This window comes from Misgurnus anguillicaudatus, chromosome 15 (assembly GCF_027580225.2).
Source record: "Misgurnus anguillicaudatus chromosome 15, ASM2758022v2, whole genome shotgun sequence".
NCBI lineage: Eukaryota > Metazoa > Chordata > Actinopteri > Cypriniformes > Cobitidae > Misgurnus > Misgurnus anguillicaudatus.
The window spans coordinates 13384734-13398824 of record NC_073351.2 but is presented as its reverse complement, the minus strand read 5'-3'; the positions used below and the strand labels follow the sequence as shown (position 1 = coordinate 13398824).

Below are 14091 nucleotides of genomic sequence, written 5' to 3'. Positions count from 1 at the left end.
TCTTACTTTTTTATGTGGTATGAGTCTCTGCTATGACGGATGTTGTCCTTTCTGAGCTGCAATCTAATTCGTCGTGCAGTTTTCAATGCTCTCTATGTACTAAATAGGGGATATCTGAAGAAGTTCATTTCACTTTTAGTTGAAATGTTCTGTGTTATCATCAGACACATTTACTGTATATTACTATACTATTAAATTATAAGCTTAAGTGTCACATATTTAAAGGGGACATTTCACAAGACTTTTTAAGATGTCAAATAAATCTTTGGTGTCCCCAGAGTACGTATGTAAAGTTCTACCTCAAAATACCCCATAGATAATTTATTATAATATGTTAAAATTGCCACTTTGTAGGTGTGAGCAAAAATGTGCCATTTTTGGGTGTGTCCTTTATATACAAATGATCTGATCTCTGCACTAAAATGGCAGTGGCGTGGTTGACAGTGCAGATTAAGGGGCTGTATTATCCCTTTCTGACATCACAAGGGGTTCCAATTTTTAATGACCTATTTTTTCACATGCTTGCAGAGACTGGTTTACCAAAACTAAGTTACTGGTTTCTTCTTTTTCACATTTTTTAGGTTGATAGAAGCACTGGGGACCCAATTATAGCACTTAAACAAGGAAAAAGTCAGATTTTCTTGATATGTCCCCTTTAAGGTTAAGCTACCCTTACACTTGATGAATAACAAGAACCTGCAGGCTCACTTTAAAGGGATAGTTCACCCCAAAATTAAAATTCTGTCATTTACTCACCCTTATGTTCTTATAAACCTGTATTCATTTATTTGTTCTGCTAAAAACAAAGGAGACATTCATAATCAAGCAGAAAAGAGAAGCACCATTGACTTCCATAGTAGGAAAATCTACTTCGTTAAAGGGATGGTTCAATGGTATTTCATGCATTCTGACTTTTTAACACAGTTATAGAGTTGTTTCCTCATGCTAAACGTAGGCAAAGTGTCAAAAAAGCAGTTGGGCGTGTTCGCCAGGTATAAGGTTCAGAAAGTTTTTTCGATTACGGGTCCAGCTGACGTTTCAGGGGGTTTCTATACGTATTACTTCTTTTTATGGGCACTTCCCCCGGAAAGCCCTGCCCACACGTCAATCAGCGGGTGACGCTAGAACTTACAAACATCACATCACGCATCACGCGACAGCTTTGTTTAATTTCAAAACTTGGCATGAATGAAGAAGTGTGTTTTTGGATAAGGAGAAGAAAGCAAGCATTATGGAAACAATGGATATAGTTTATTATCCGGGGTAGCAGCGTAGTTTTGCGTGTGTTTTTGATGCACTGGATTTCATTGAAAAGTCCCAACTGGGTCATGAGTTGCATGCGGTAAGTAAGACTTCTGTTTTATGTTGGAAACAGGCGCGTGCATATCATATACATGACACGAACATGTAGTGAATCATAAGTTATAAGTGTGTTGTATAGTGTCACATGACTTGTACTCGCTCCTCCCGTGGTAGTAACTCCTCCTTCTTCATTTTTTCGGAAAGAATCACTAAAGCTAATCTTTCTTTTATAAATTTGATTAAACTAAAGACTCTTCGGAGTTATAAAGGATGTAATACTACTCTATAGGTACTCCAGATTAACATCAGAAATGCAAAAACAGTGTGTTATGTGAGCTTTAAATTTTTTTTTTAATTTTTTCTGCATCTTCTGCTTGTATATTAATGAAAATGAAATATGGATGGCCACTTTGCTAAAAATTTGCTAAACAATAAACTGGTGGTGACCTAAAACTTTGCACAATACTATCATGTGACCAATGGCATTGTGCTCTAATATTTGCATCTCATGCACTTTATATCTTCACAGAAAACTATAATGTGCTGGAGATGAATTAATCTGAAAACTAAACTTGGTGTAGTGGGTTATGGGTAACTGGGTATACTTATGGGTAAAATTAATTTTCTACTTTCAGTTAAGTAGACGTTACATAGAGACCCAAAAATCAAAATGGTCATTTACTAATGAATCAAGTACTCATCCTGTTGTTGTTTCATAAAGAAAGACATGTTAGGAAAACTGTGGAAGAAGTCTTGCTCCCCGTTCACTTTCACTATACTGTATATAAAAACGAGCATTGTCAGCATTCTTGGAAATTTATCCATGTACAGTATCAATATGCGGTTGAGTACATAATGACCGAATTTACATTTTCGGCTGGACAATGGCTGAATGTTTTGTGACATATCATCATCGAGGCGGGATTGTCACCGCTGTGACTTTAAAAGTGTATGCGCGCGTGTGTGTGTGTGTGTGTGTGTGCAATGCTAAGAGTAAGATGATGGCTTGGTTGTCTATATCTGAAACTGTTATGACACTTTGAGGTTAGCCAGGGCAAATGAGTTAAAATGCCCCTGGAACGAACGCCATCCAGAGCGGCTCATTGCCAGCGGTCCATTCACTCGTGCGTGTGAATGTCCCTATCTCTCTGAATGACACCGAGTCTTTGAGCAGACATCCTGTCCACACTAAGGACAATTAGTCTAATGAAAGGAGTGTGCATGAGAGATTGTCCTATCAGTGACAGGAATAGCAGTGGCTGAAACTAAGCCGTCCCATCTCCGTCCTGCTTTTGAGAGGCTGGCGCCATGACAGCAACTCAGTCCGAGTGATGCTACAGGAAGCTTACATGGGCGGCCCGATCGCACCCACTCCAAAACGCTCTTCAGGGTGTCCGTGAAGGCATGCAAGCCCGGTCGAGTGACACGTATTACATGGTGCTAACAGGACTGTAGGCAGTCCATGCAGAATGTGTGTGTTTGTTGGGGGTGGTTTGTGTTAAGTGGAGAATATGCTCCTCAACGCTCTCTCCTGTGTTTATCAGATGGCTTGTCAACTCCCCGAAGTGATTTACAGCGTACGGCTTCAGAAGGCTGCTGCGCCAACGCAGGTGCGGTGTTAAACTGCCCTAATTAGCTTTCCAAAGGTCTTGAGTCGCTGCCCTGACACGACTGCTTGAAACACCTTACGTCAAATTCTGTCGATAAGCATAAACAGACAGCGCTAAATCCTCTTGCTGTTGAGAACACTTATAATCCAGTGATAATGGACTCAGATGTCTTGGGACTTTGAGAAACGAGCAAAATGTAAGACGACGGGAAATGACTGGTGCAGGTAATCGCAAAAATGCTAGTGTGCTGTAAAAACAAATTCTTGTTTCATCATACTTAAAATTACATTAGTCTCTGTATTGAGGCATGCAATCTTATTAGAACTGAACATTGACATTTGCATGTCAAATTAGTGAGGTTATTAAGACAATGACACATGATCTCAGTTTTTACAGTGCACAAAGTATTTTTTAAAGTTGATACTTCTGAGTGATATAACAACAGCTTTATACTTTTACGTTGCAGTCACACTAGACTTTAAACATGGAACATTTCTATGCAGACCCCTGTGTATACTGTACGTGCAGCAACCGGATATAATAGCATGCAGTAACGTGTTGTTATTTTTTTACTTATTCACACATCACGGATTTCAGCGTGCTTGCACCATTTTGTACTGAATGGGATCTTATGTGCAATACTCTTATGGGTTGTGCACACCAAAACTTTTAAACGTGATTGAAAATGCCTGGAGGACACCGATTGCCAGCTTATTTTTAGCTAAGCACTAGCTTTCCTTAGCCGAGCTCTTTGGTAGCTACTTGAGCTGTGAGGTTGGTTGTTGACATCGATGAGCGGAGCTTTTCACCCAAAGTTGAATCTCTTTGAACTTTCAACGTTCAGCGCAGAGCGCGGAAAAAATGACGAACGCCGGTTTTCAGTGCGGAAAAATAGCGCTAGCTGCTAGCTTATTTGAAAAACGCAGAGTTTCCATTGCAATCAATCGAAAACATGCGCCGGCCGCGGGCGTAAAAGCTTTCGTGTGCACTCCCCCTTAGTTTCAGTTTGTGCTGACATATCGATTATCTATTTTTTGCACTGCTTCACGTTATACAAATACATAGGTCAGAGTTCACCAAACCTGAGCTTTGGACTGCCGTTTTTTAATAAAAGTCAATGGAAAGAAAGGTCTCATGCGACCGTGGCATTACCCGAGACCTTCTAACATGGATCAAACAGAAGTGCCATTACAGACAAATCCTATTCCCAGTTGTATTTTACCACTGAATAATTTATTTTGCCACTTAAAGTGTTCAGTTACAGGGGGGTTACCCAAAATAAAGGGGTTGCGTTTGGCTAGTAATCTCATTGTGCAATATAAAAGGCATTGTAGCCCTCATGTAATGTTTCTTAAAGGGGTCATGCCACAAGACTTTTTTAAGATTTTAAATAAATCTTCGGTGTCCCCAGAGTACATATGTAAAGTTTTAGCACAAAATACCATATAGATAATTTATTATAACATGTTAAAATCGACACTTTGTAGATGCGAGCAAAAATGTGGCGTTTTGGGTGTGTCCTTTAAAATGCAAATGAACTGATGAAATTCAAACACTGATCGCAATGATTGTGGTTTGTTGCAATTGAAACTCAATTGTGCTGTGAATTATTTTCTCTCTCTCTTTTTCTTTCTGCACTAAATGGCTGTGCTGTGGTTGGATAGTGCAGATTAAGGGATGGTATTATTATAATAAGATTTCTACCTGACATCACAAGGGGAGACAAATTTCAATGACTTATTTTTTCACATGCTTGGAGAGAATGGTTTACCAAAACTAAGTTACTGGGTTGATCTTTTTCACATTTTCTAGGTTGATAGAAGAACTGGGAACCCAATTATAGCACTTAAACATGGAAAAAGTCAGATTTTCATGTCACAGCCTCTTTAAGTCATGTAAGTGCTATTTCTCCAGGAGTTAAACCTTTGAAAGTGAAAAAACATCTTTAAGTAATCTAAAAGGACTGGTTGGAGTGATGCTACACTTGCCTTCAGATCATGACAGAAAGTAACTTTGACATTTCTACCGTTGCAGGAGCGCCCTGAGTATATAGTCCTCCATTGATCTGAAATTGATTCGTGGCTCCTGAATGACAAGCACATAGCCTACTTCAGCCTTTTATCATTCTCCTCATCTCTTTGCCTATCACGCAAAGGTGCCCATTGTATTCACAGTGGCATGAAAGCGTTTGATTGTGTTTTTAGTTATATTTCTCCTTGTATGCTTAAAAATCAATACATGCTATATTTAGAAAGGAGCTTATGGTTGATTTAAAAAAAAATACATTTGATTTGGAAATGTTGCAGTGTGGAGGCAGTGTGTGCATGTCAAGGTAAAAACAACCATCTACAACTACAAATCTGCCATTTAACCGCAGCCTTTCTTTCCTTTTCATTATCTGTTATGTTGGCTTTTACTGCGCACTGTCAGTTTAACAATCTCTCACGCACCCACGAGCGGAAAGGCCCGCTGTGTTTATGAGGTTAAAGGTGAAGGAACGAATCGGTTACTGTGCGGATCCCAGCGTTTGTTTTACGATTACTGGTTGTAAAGATGCGCCAGTATCGCTCCCCGTGTGTTGCTAGCGTCAGCTCTATACGTTACGGAGATGAATCCTGAAATGTGGCTATAGGCTTGGTGTCAGGCTGGGGTGTAACGAGGAGATCTACAGTATGTTCAGCTGCTGTGTTCACTTCATGGCGGAGTTATCGTATTTACAAGAGTCTCTCGACCCAGAAATTTGTTTCCATGGCAACTCTGAAAATGCTGTAATGGCTTTGTGTGAGGCTTTGTTGTTGAAGACAACAGATCATTTTTCACTAAATGAATTTGTTTCTATGTAAACAACTCTTTTCGTAATTGAACTCTATTATAGGTGACATTGGCCAGATTACTGTACATAATGGCTTAATGGAAGAAGTTGAGGCTTTTATAAAATTCCAGCTTGTAATTACGTTATAAAGGCTTGTCGCTGGTTGGAAACTCTATAGTTTGAACAAGATGTGAGTTCGAGGGAGTTAATTATAAAGATGGGGGAGGGGAATAAAAGATGGGGGAGGGGAGTGTGTGCGGAGGAGGCGGAGTCACTAGCATCAATCACCTAAATATTCATTTTTGGTGGGAGAAAGTGCAAGTTCATCTCACTCAAAAACATTCCATGCTGTTTAATAAAATTAAAGGAGGAGTGCACAATGTTTGAAATCAAATGTTGATATTTTAAATCACCTAAAAAAACAAGAACCTACACCAAAAGAATCTGGACCTTCTTTTAAAATACCCGCCCCACACATACGCAACCCGGCAAGGATGTCGGTTAGTAGACACGCTCCTTACTACTGATTGGCTATAAATGTGTTTTGGTAGTCGGCCCGTCTCCTTTTCCAAAGCGTTTTTCAAACATTGTGCACTCCGCCTTTAAAATAATGCTAAAATGTAAAAAAATGAAATTTGACAACATTACATACAATTTTCATTTCTCTGTAAGCAACGGCTTAACGTGTTAATTTGTTTGCATATAATTTATAATTCTCTAAGGGGTGGTTTCCCGGACAGGGATTAGACTAGTCCTAGACTTAACCACTTTTAAGAGCTCTCCAAACTGAAAACAACTTGCACTGACATATCTTAAAATACAACAGTGTCCTTTGTTTTACCTCAAAATACACACAGGTAATGTTTTTAGTAAGGCATGTTTGTTAAAACTAGTTATATTTCCTATTTAAACTAAGGCCTAGTCCTGGATTAAGCTAATCCTGGTCCGGGAAACCGCCCCTATATGTTAGAAAGCCGTCACTCAAATGGTGTGCTTTACAAAGGTCCTAACATGTACTATTTAGGTACAGATATGTACCTGTTGAGCTGATTTAAGTACACAAGTGTACTTTTTGAACAGGTACCGCCCCACTGACAGTTTTTTGTACCTTTTATGAGAGTGTAAGTTTGATCAAAACCTATTTTTAGTCTGTAATACCCTTTAAGAAATCATAAAATTACAACACCAGAAGTTGACTGAGTTTATAAGGTACTACATGAAAGACATAAAATTCAACAAAGGTACAAAAGGAACAAAACTGCGGTACCCTAAGATTTCGTTTTGTACCTTTACAGGTATACTAAACATAATACAATGTAGTACCTTTTTGGGTACATTACTGTACTTCTATCGTGTACCGATTGTTTAAAGGTACAGTTAACTGTTTTGTACCCCTACATTTTTATTAAGGTACACAATAGATCTTTAGGGCAGTGGTTCTCAAACCGGGGGCACTTAGATGGTGCCAGGGGGGCCCCAGTGTAATTACATTTTATAAAATGCATTAATTTATCATAAATTCTGTGTAATAAAACCTCAGAAAAATAAGGCTACTAACCAACAGCAATGCATTTTTTAATTTAATGTTTTGTTTAATTCAAATTTTAAGTGGAATGTTTTATGTTATAAATGTATTAAATGTTAATTGTCTTTAAATGTTTTTTAGGGGGGCTATAAAGAGATGCACCGTACACAAGGGGGGCCGGATGCCGAAAAAATGTGAGATCCACTGCTTTAGGGTATAATACTGCACCCCAAAAGGTACAACATTTCAATGTGTTTTATATATACACAAAAATGATGTTTGAGGGTACCATCCCAGCATCGTGTTTTTCTTTTTTCCCCTTTTGCATTTTGTGTTTGACGCAAATTTGCATCTGACGCCCAAGTTGAAAAATTTGAACTTTGGCGGAGTTTCACGCCACGTTAACCAATCAGGAGGCTGCTTGCTGCTGTGGCGGCAGTCCCGCCCGGAGTCACTCATTCAACATGAAGGAACGCTTGATATTGTTGGTGAGCAGTCACCCGGAGCTATACGAGACAAGTTCTTATTTCTATAGAGACAGGAATAAAAAGGACCTCACTTGGAAGAGTGTCAGTGAAGACAATTTGCAACCTGGTAAGTTGTAAATACACATTTCACTTTTGAGTCATGTGACGTTTATGGACCCGCGGCATTTCTGCCGTTTTTTAAACTATTTTCCCCCTATAGTAAGGTGACCAAATACAAACTGGTAACTCTCTCGATAAATGCACATCAGCCATCTTGCAAACAGACAACCGCATAGCACTTGCCCCTTCCAGAAGAAACGGATTTTGCCTCTGACGGGCGTCAAATGCTTGCTTTTTCTGCGCGTCTAGGGGCGCAAATGCATTCAAACTGTTCAAGCGACAAACTAGGGGCGGTAGACACGGTTTTGACGCATCAAACGCGGTTGGTGTAAACGCAGCATTAGAACAGATGTGTTAAAAACAACACATCAGTGTTGATTCTGGTGCAACACACTAAATGCGTTGTCCTAGAATCAACTCATCTCTGTGTTACTTTTAACACAACTTGTGTTTTATTTAAACACAAAATCAACACAAATTGACACATAATGTATTAAAATTATACATAATGTGTTAAAAGCTTAACACAAAAAGATGCGTAAAAAATTAACACATCCTTCTTAGAGTGCAGTGTAGTATACAGATCAATGCAAAGGCTAAAGGAATTTTTGAAACTACAGCTGACATGACAAAACACTGAACATAGTACACTTCATTAAATATCTCATATGGACTACTCTTCGAGACTTTGCTGCTTAAATCTGACCTAACACAATAGCAACACATGATAGTAAATGAGCTGTAACTTTGTTTTAGATAAAGCATGTCTGTGCTCACATCACATCACATCCACACAAGTTACATGAATACGTCTTACAAAATCAATTTCTTTAATTCAATCTCAAGAGATGTAAGGGCACTTACAACAAATGTGAAGTGTAAGATCATTCTATCTTTTTTCCAGAACAATTTCCCCACAATATGATTTAATCATGCGAAACCACGACTTCAAAGAACAGGCCAATCCATCTGTTTACTCTGTGAAGAGATGTTGTCTTTGCTTGATACACTCGACATAAATAATTCACACTGATATATAATTAAATTATTTCTATAGCTCAAGGTGATAGAAGTGGCAGCAGTCAATAGAACAAGGGGACTGCGTCAGATCTTTGAGCTGAGTTTGCTCATGAGGGAATTTCCATGAAGTTAATGAGGTCAAAGGTCACTCCATCAGAAGAATTTGTGCCATGGCAAACAAAGACTTTAATGACAGACTTATAAAAACACTTAATTCTGTAATCAAACCATAGAAGGCATTTATTTTCCACCCCCTTTTTTCTAAATCAGGTTTTTGTAATAAAATGTTGCCTATAAAGCTGTTTTACAACAGTATCAAATTCAACCAATGGTGAGGCTTAACGACAAAGACAGGGTGACGCGGGAGCCAGGAAGTATATCGCTATCTGAACTATGGCCAAAGACGGCGTTACAGGGATGCAGGAAGTATGGCAAGGGAGACGCAGCGCCTCATTCCCTTCTCAGGGAACAACAGTTATATACGCAACCCGAGACGTTTTCATGTGTCAAACACAACTATGCAAAAAAGCATTCTGGTGACATTCACACACAGAAGATATAAGCATTTAAAGCGAACAGTTTAGACGTGTGCTTAAAAAGTCTAGAATTTTTATGAAATTATCCTACACTACACAGGAATCATATGGATTTTTTTTCCAGAAAACTTCTTACATAAAATAGATTCAAGCACTTTCAATGACCTGTATCTATGTATGTATATTTTCAACAACTTCCCAGGGCCTTGACCCCCCCCCCCCAGAAATTCACAAACTTTTAAGGATTTCAAGGGCCTGTGGGAACACTGTAAGTTGCAATCTACCACTTGAGGTTATTATGTTTTGATAAGTGTTTGAAGACTTATTTGTATACTCAAAGTGAAATGTTTTTACTAGTACAATAAATCATGCAATGTAAAATATTGTCCATCATCACACCCTCATAAAAAATTACAAGACAGAACAAAAGCTGTCACCGGGACGTTACCTTTTCAAAAAGTGCACTTTTGTATCTAAATGGTACTTTTTAAAAGGTACCGTCCCAATGACAACTTATATTTTTCTCTTGAGATTCACGAGTTCGCATAAACATGAAATCAATAGGGAATGAGATGAAGCATATTTGGCGTGCTGTCCCAGGGGAGAGCTCCAAGCTCAAAATTTTAGCCCGAACCGAGAGCACCCTCCCCCCCTAAACTGGGATAGATAAAATAGAGTGAGGAGGGCAAAAATTGCAAAAAAATGGGACGAGGTGAATGACGCTGTTTAAAGGCACCTCTTTGCGCTGATTGGTTGGATCACATGACCATGCTCCTCCCGAACTTAGTTAAATAAACTACATGTGTCACCCAACTGACAATGTTTTCCTTTTTAACTCCTACTAAATTAATTTTCCTCTTTTATTTAGGCCGTAATCCAGGTGGGGGTTAAATCGAAGCCAAATTCATTACCTATTATTTTTTAAGATTGGACAAGTTAACATTAGAGTTGACATTTAGCTGATCTATGCATTTGTCCACTGACCTACAGTATCAAATCCTGGGACAGACACTGTAAAAATTATCACATTAAATATGTCAATAAGTCAATGTGAACCCTTTAATTACATTTCAGCTATCAAGAATTTCTTCTATTAATTCACTGTGTAAAGATATACTAAAAAAGAGTATATTTAATAGTAAAAATAACAAAAAAATAGTTTTGGCTTTAAAATGAGCATTTCCTCAAAACTAACCTGACCTCCAAATCAGTGGATCACATGCAACATACATCTATCAAAGCAGTAAAAAACCATGTTAAATTATTCGTGCACAACTTAATTTATATTCATGAGTAATTCCATTGCAATTTCATGATGTCACAACCGGTATGTGTGCACCGCCACCTTGGCTGTATCCATCACGTTTATCTTGTGTAAGCCTGTTTGTAATACATAAGGTAAAACACACTTATCTAAATGTAAAATGATTGTCGGTTAGGTAACGTAAAAACCTTTTGGCATTATTTCACATTTCCCTGTAGTTAGACTGTTAAACACCATTAAAAATTCATACATTCCCTATCTTTGCGGCTACGATTGGACTGCCATTTATTATCTTCGCCTTTATCGAGCACTCCCCACTTTTGTTCCCAGATTCCCAGCGCTGGTCTATGAGGGAGTCTGTTGAGTTATCTAGAGACTTTAAGTGACAAGACCAGAGCTGCTAGATGCAGGAAAATCTCTATGCGAGCAGTTTGTAACTGCAGCCCAAGGCGAAAAGACTAATATCCCTGTAAAGAAGAATCAAAGAGAATCAATACGACTCTCTCGGACGAATCTGCACCACTACTGGACCTTAAAAAACTACACTTTCTTCCTCACTTTGCTTTGTCAGAGGATTTACACATATTGTACGCTACTATGATCCAATCAGTCTTAGGGACACTGCAGTGTACCCAAATGTGATGGGGCAGTACCCCTTAAAAAGGTCCTAATACGATCATTAGGTACAGGTATGAATACATTTGGTACCAATATGTACCTCTGAGGTACTACCACCACCCTAGTGATAGCTGGGGTACATATTTTGACCATTTTTTTCTGACAGTGTACAAACGGTTTATCCAAGGCAACAATAAATGTATAGATGGTGAGATTAACAAACAGTGGTTATCTCATATGTGTCTCCAAAAAGTTTGTGATTCGGTCTATAACAAAAAAAAATTCAAAATTTTCTTGGACAAAGCTTTAATTTTATTTTATAGAGAAACTTCTCAAATGAACTCAATAAAGTCTCCTGAGCTATGAAAAAGCAATCTCACTTTGGCCAAACAAAAGCATTCGTACACATATACTGTAAAGGCAACCCCCATCACACACACACGCATCACCACTGACACGCTTGCAAAACTCCTGCAATGCACAAAAACAAATACATGTGCACCTCACATCGCTGTCCAACATGTTCAGCACTGCTGCGATAACATGAAACCTCACAATCGCTACACTGATTCAATCCTGAGCAACACTAGAACAAGTAAGCGGTCTCCGTGGGACAGGGGTCATTGATGGGGTAATCCTTCCATATCCCATCTTTCTCTGTCTCCTTCTCAGCATGCAGCATAGATCTCTCATCCAGCACTGGCCCTTCTCAAGGGGGGCAGATGACATTAAGACCATTCAATAGTGACTGCGTGCAGGACCACTTAGAAAAGCTCATTCAGCGACCGCAGCCAGGCTCAGTGATGGATATCGTACTCTCGGTTTGTAATCTGTTCAGACTTACCTTCATCTGAGTGCAGAGGTGGTCGTGTTATGTCAGGGGAGGCATGTTAGGACATCTGCGCTCTGTTCTGACTCCAGCTCCGATGCGCTCATCTCAGCTGCCTCGTGGATTCTGTTAACACAGCGCCCCAGCACCTCCTTACCTCGCTCTCCTGGAGGATGAGAGAGAGCGAGAGAGACACAGAGAGAGAGAGAGAGAGAGAGAGAGTGCAGAAGAGGATGTTTCCTCCCCCACCGCCCCTTGCTCCTGTGTCTACCCTCAAAGGATTTGTCCTTTTTGTACTTGTATGCGTATGTGTGTGTGTGTGTGTGAATGCATCTTACCACGACTACTTTTAATCTTCAGCCTGATGTTTACAGAACTGTATAAAGAGACACAGGAGGAGAAGAAGAGAATTGTGCGAGATATGCCGTATAATCAGTGTCAGTAATATTTCAGCTGAAGAACGGCCTGAGGGGAGAAAGATGCAATAAAAGAAACGGTGCAATATAAGAAAACTGCATAAAGAATATTGTGGGAGGAATACACTAAGAAAATTCGTGTATTCGCAGGTGCCGTCTGCATGTTTTAGGATTATGTAAATCGGGTACTGTTGCAAACGCCACCCACAAAATCTGTGCGGTATGAAATTTGCACATGGTGATTCCCGATCTTGTAGGTTGAGAGCGAGGTTATAGAGCATGAAGAAGAGTATCGTTTGACAATCTGGATTGTACAGTATCACTCCATCACTGTGATCCAAAAGTTGAAAGTACTGTATGCAGGTCTATATATACAGTAAGTCCTCTCCATCATTTGATCATCATGAATTCTTGTTGAAAAATCTCCTTTAAGGAAAAGTGCTTTTCGTAGGTGACCAGCCTGATCTCATGAGAATTCGTATGTATTTTACGAGTTGGCTAATTTGTATGAATTTGTACTGCGGTAATAGCCTGGCTAACACCAGACCAGTCTCATAGAGAATGAGACGTGATCTGTGAACCACATGCTAATTTTCTCGTATTTGAGGTGTGGTTTACGAATGCCCAGAGACATTTATTGGGCGCTACGAATGTCCATCAAATGCGATCTGTACGTAGCTCATAGCCAATTGTTTCAATTATACCAGATGACGTGTAGGGTGACATCAATTTAAACATAAACGACTTTTATCGGTTCGTGTGCACACAGCTAAAAGCTTTGCATTTAAACCGGTAGCTGTATATTGTATTGAAAAGCAACACATTTTAGTGGCACTATGACAACCACAGTACAGGCATAATGACAATACGATATTAATAAATACCACTTACCATTTATAAATTAATTGTACTTCGTCGACGACGATGCCTAGCAGGTTGGTCCTAAAAACTCGGTGGTTATCATGTCTTGCCATATCCAAACATTCTTCTTGGATATGAAATTGTTTAATGCCAAAAGTTGCTCTTTAAATCACCTTAAAGGCTGCATCGAAAAGTTACTTTGCGTCTGTTGCCGTGTTATAACAAATAACAAAACTGCTTCGGTGTGTCACATAGATGTCGTCATTGTCTTGCTGCCCCCTCCCCGTTCTGTGATTGGTTCACTATTTCAGGGGCAAAAAAGTGCCATAGTTTCCATGCTAGACTTGCCGCGTGAATACATTTTCACGCAAGGCAGCATGGGGAAACCCAGGCTACTACAGTAAGAGAACTGTACAAAAATGTACGATTATAAAAAACAATAATGAAACCCCACCCATAAAGCCCGATTTATAGTCACAGCTACGGCGTAGGGTATCCGTAGCTCTGCGTATCCTGACGTGCACCTCCCAAAATTTTTAACAGCGCGTCAGGTCTACTCATGTGCTGTGATTGGTCCACCAGAACCCCTCCCGTCAGGTAAAAAACCTGTGTATTTCCATTTGCGACGGTGAAAACAAAGAATGGTTCTTCTTCTTTGACGGTCGCGGTGCTACTGTGGTTACACACGTGGATACTGCCTACCAGCAGTCT

The 14091-nt window shown here is 39.4% G+C and overlaps 1 protein-coding gene across 7 annotated transcripts in view; it reads right to left on the bottom strand.

Annotated features, from left to right (window-relative positions):
• The window catches only part of kcnj5 (potassium inwardly rectifying channel subfamily J member 5), an 88918-nt gene that overhangs the window by 32995 nt on the left and 41832 nt on the right, over nt 1-14091 (bottom strand). Inside the window, exons 1-2 of one of the 7 annotated variants that reach the window (XM_055174398.2) lie at nt 12442-12573; nt 12119-12269 (exon numbers count right to left, since the gene is read on the bottom strand). The exons of 4 other annotated variants lie outside the window; for them this stretch is intronic. The gene's annotated coding sequence lies outside the window, so the exon portion shown is untranslated. Of the gene's footprint in view, nt 1-12118; nt 12365-12441; nt 12574-14091 lie in introns of those variants that run through there. 2 more of the 7 variants (XM_055174402.2, XM_055174397.2) reach the window with 2 other exon arrangements.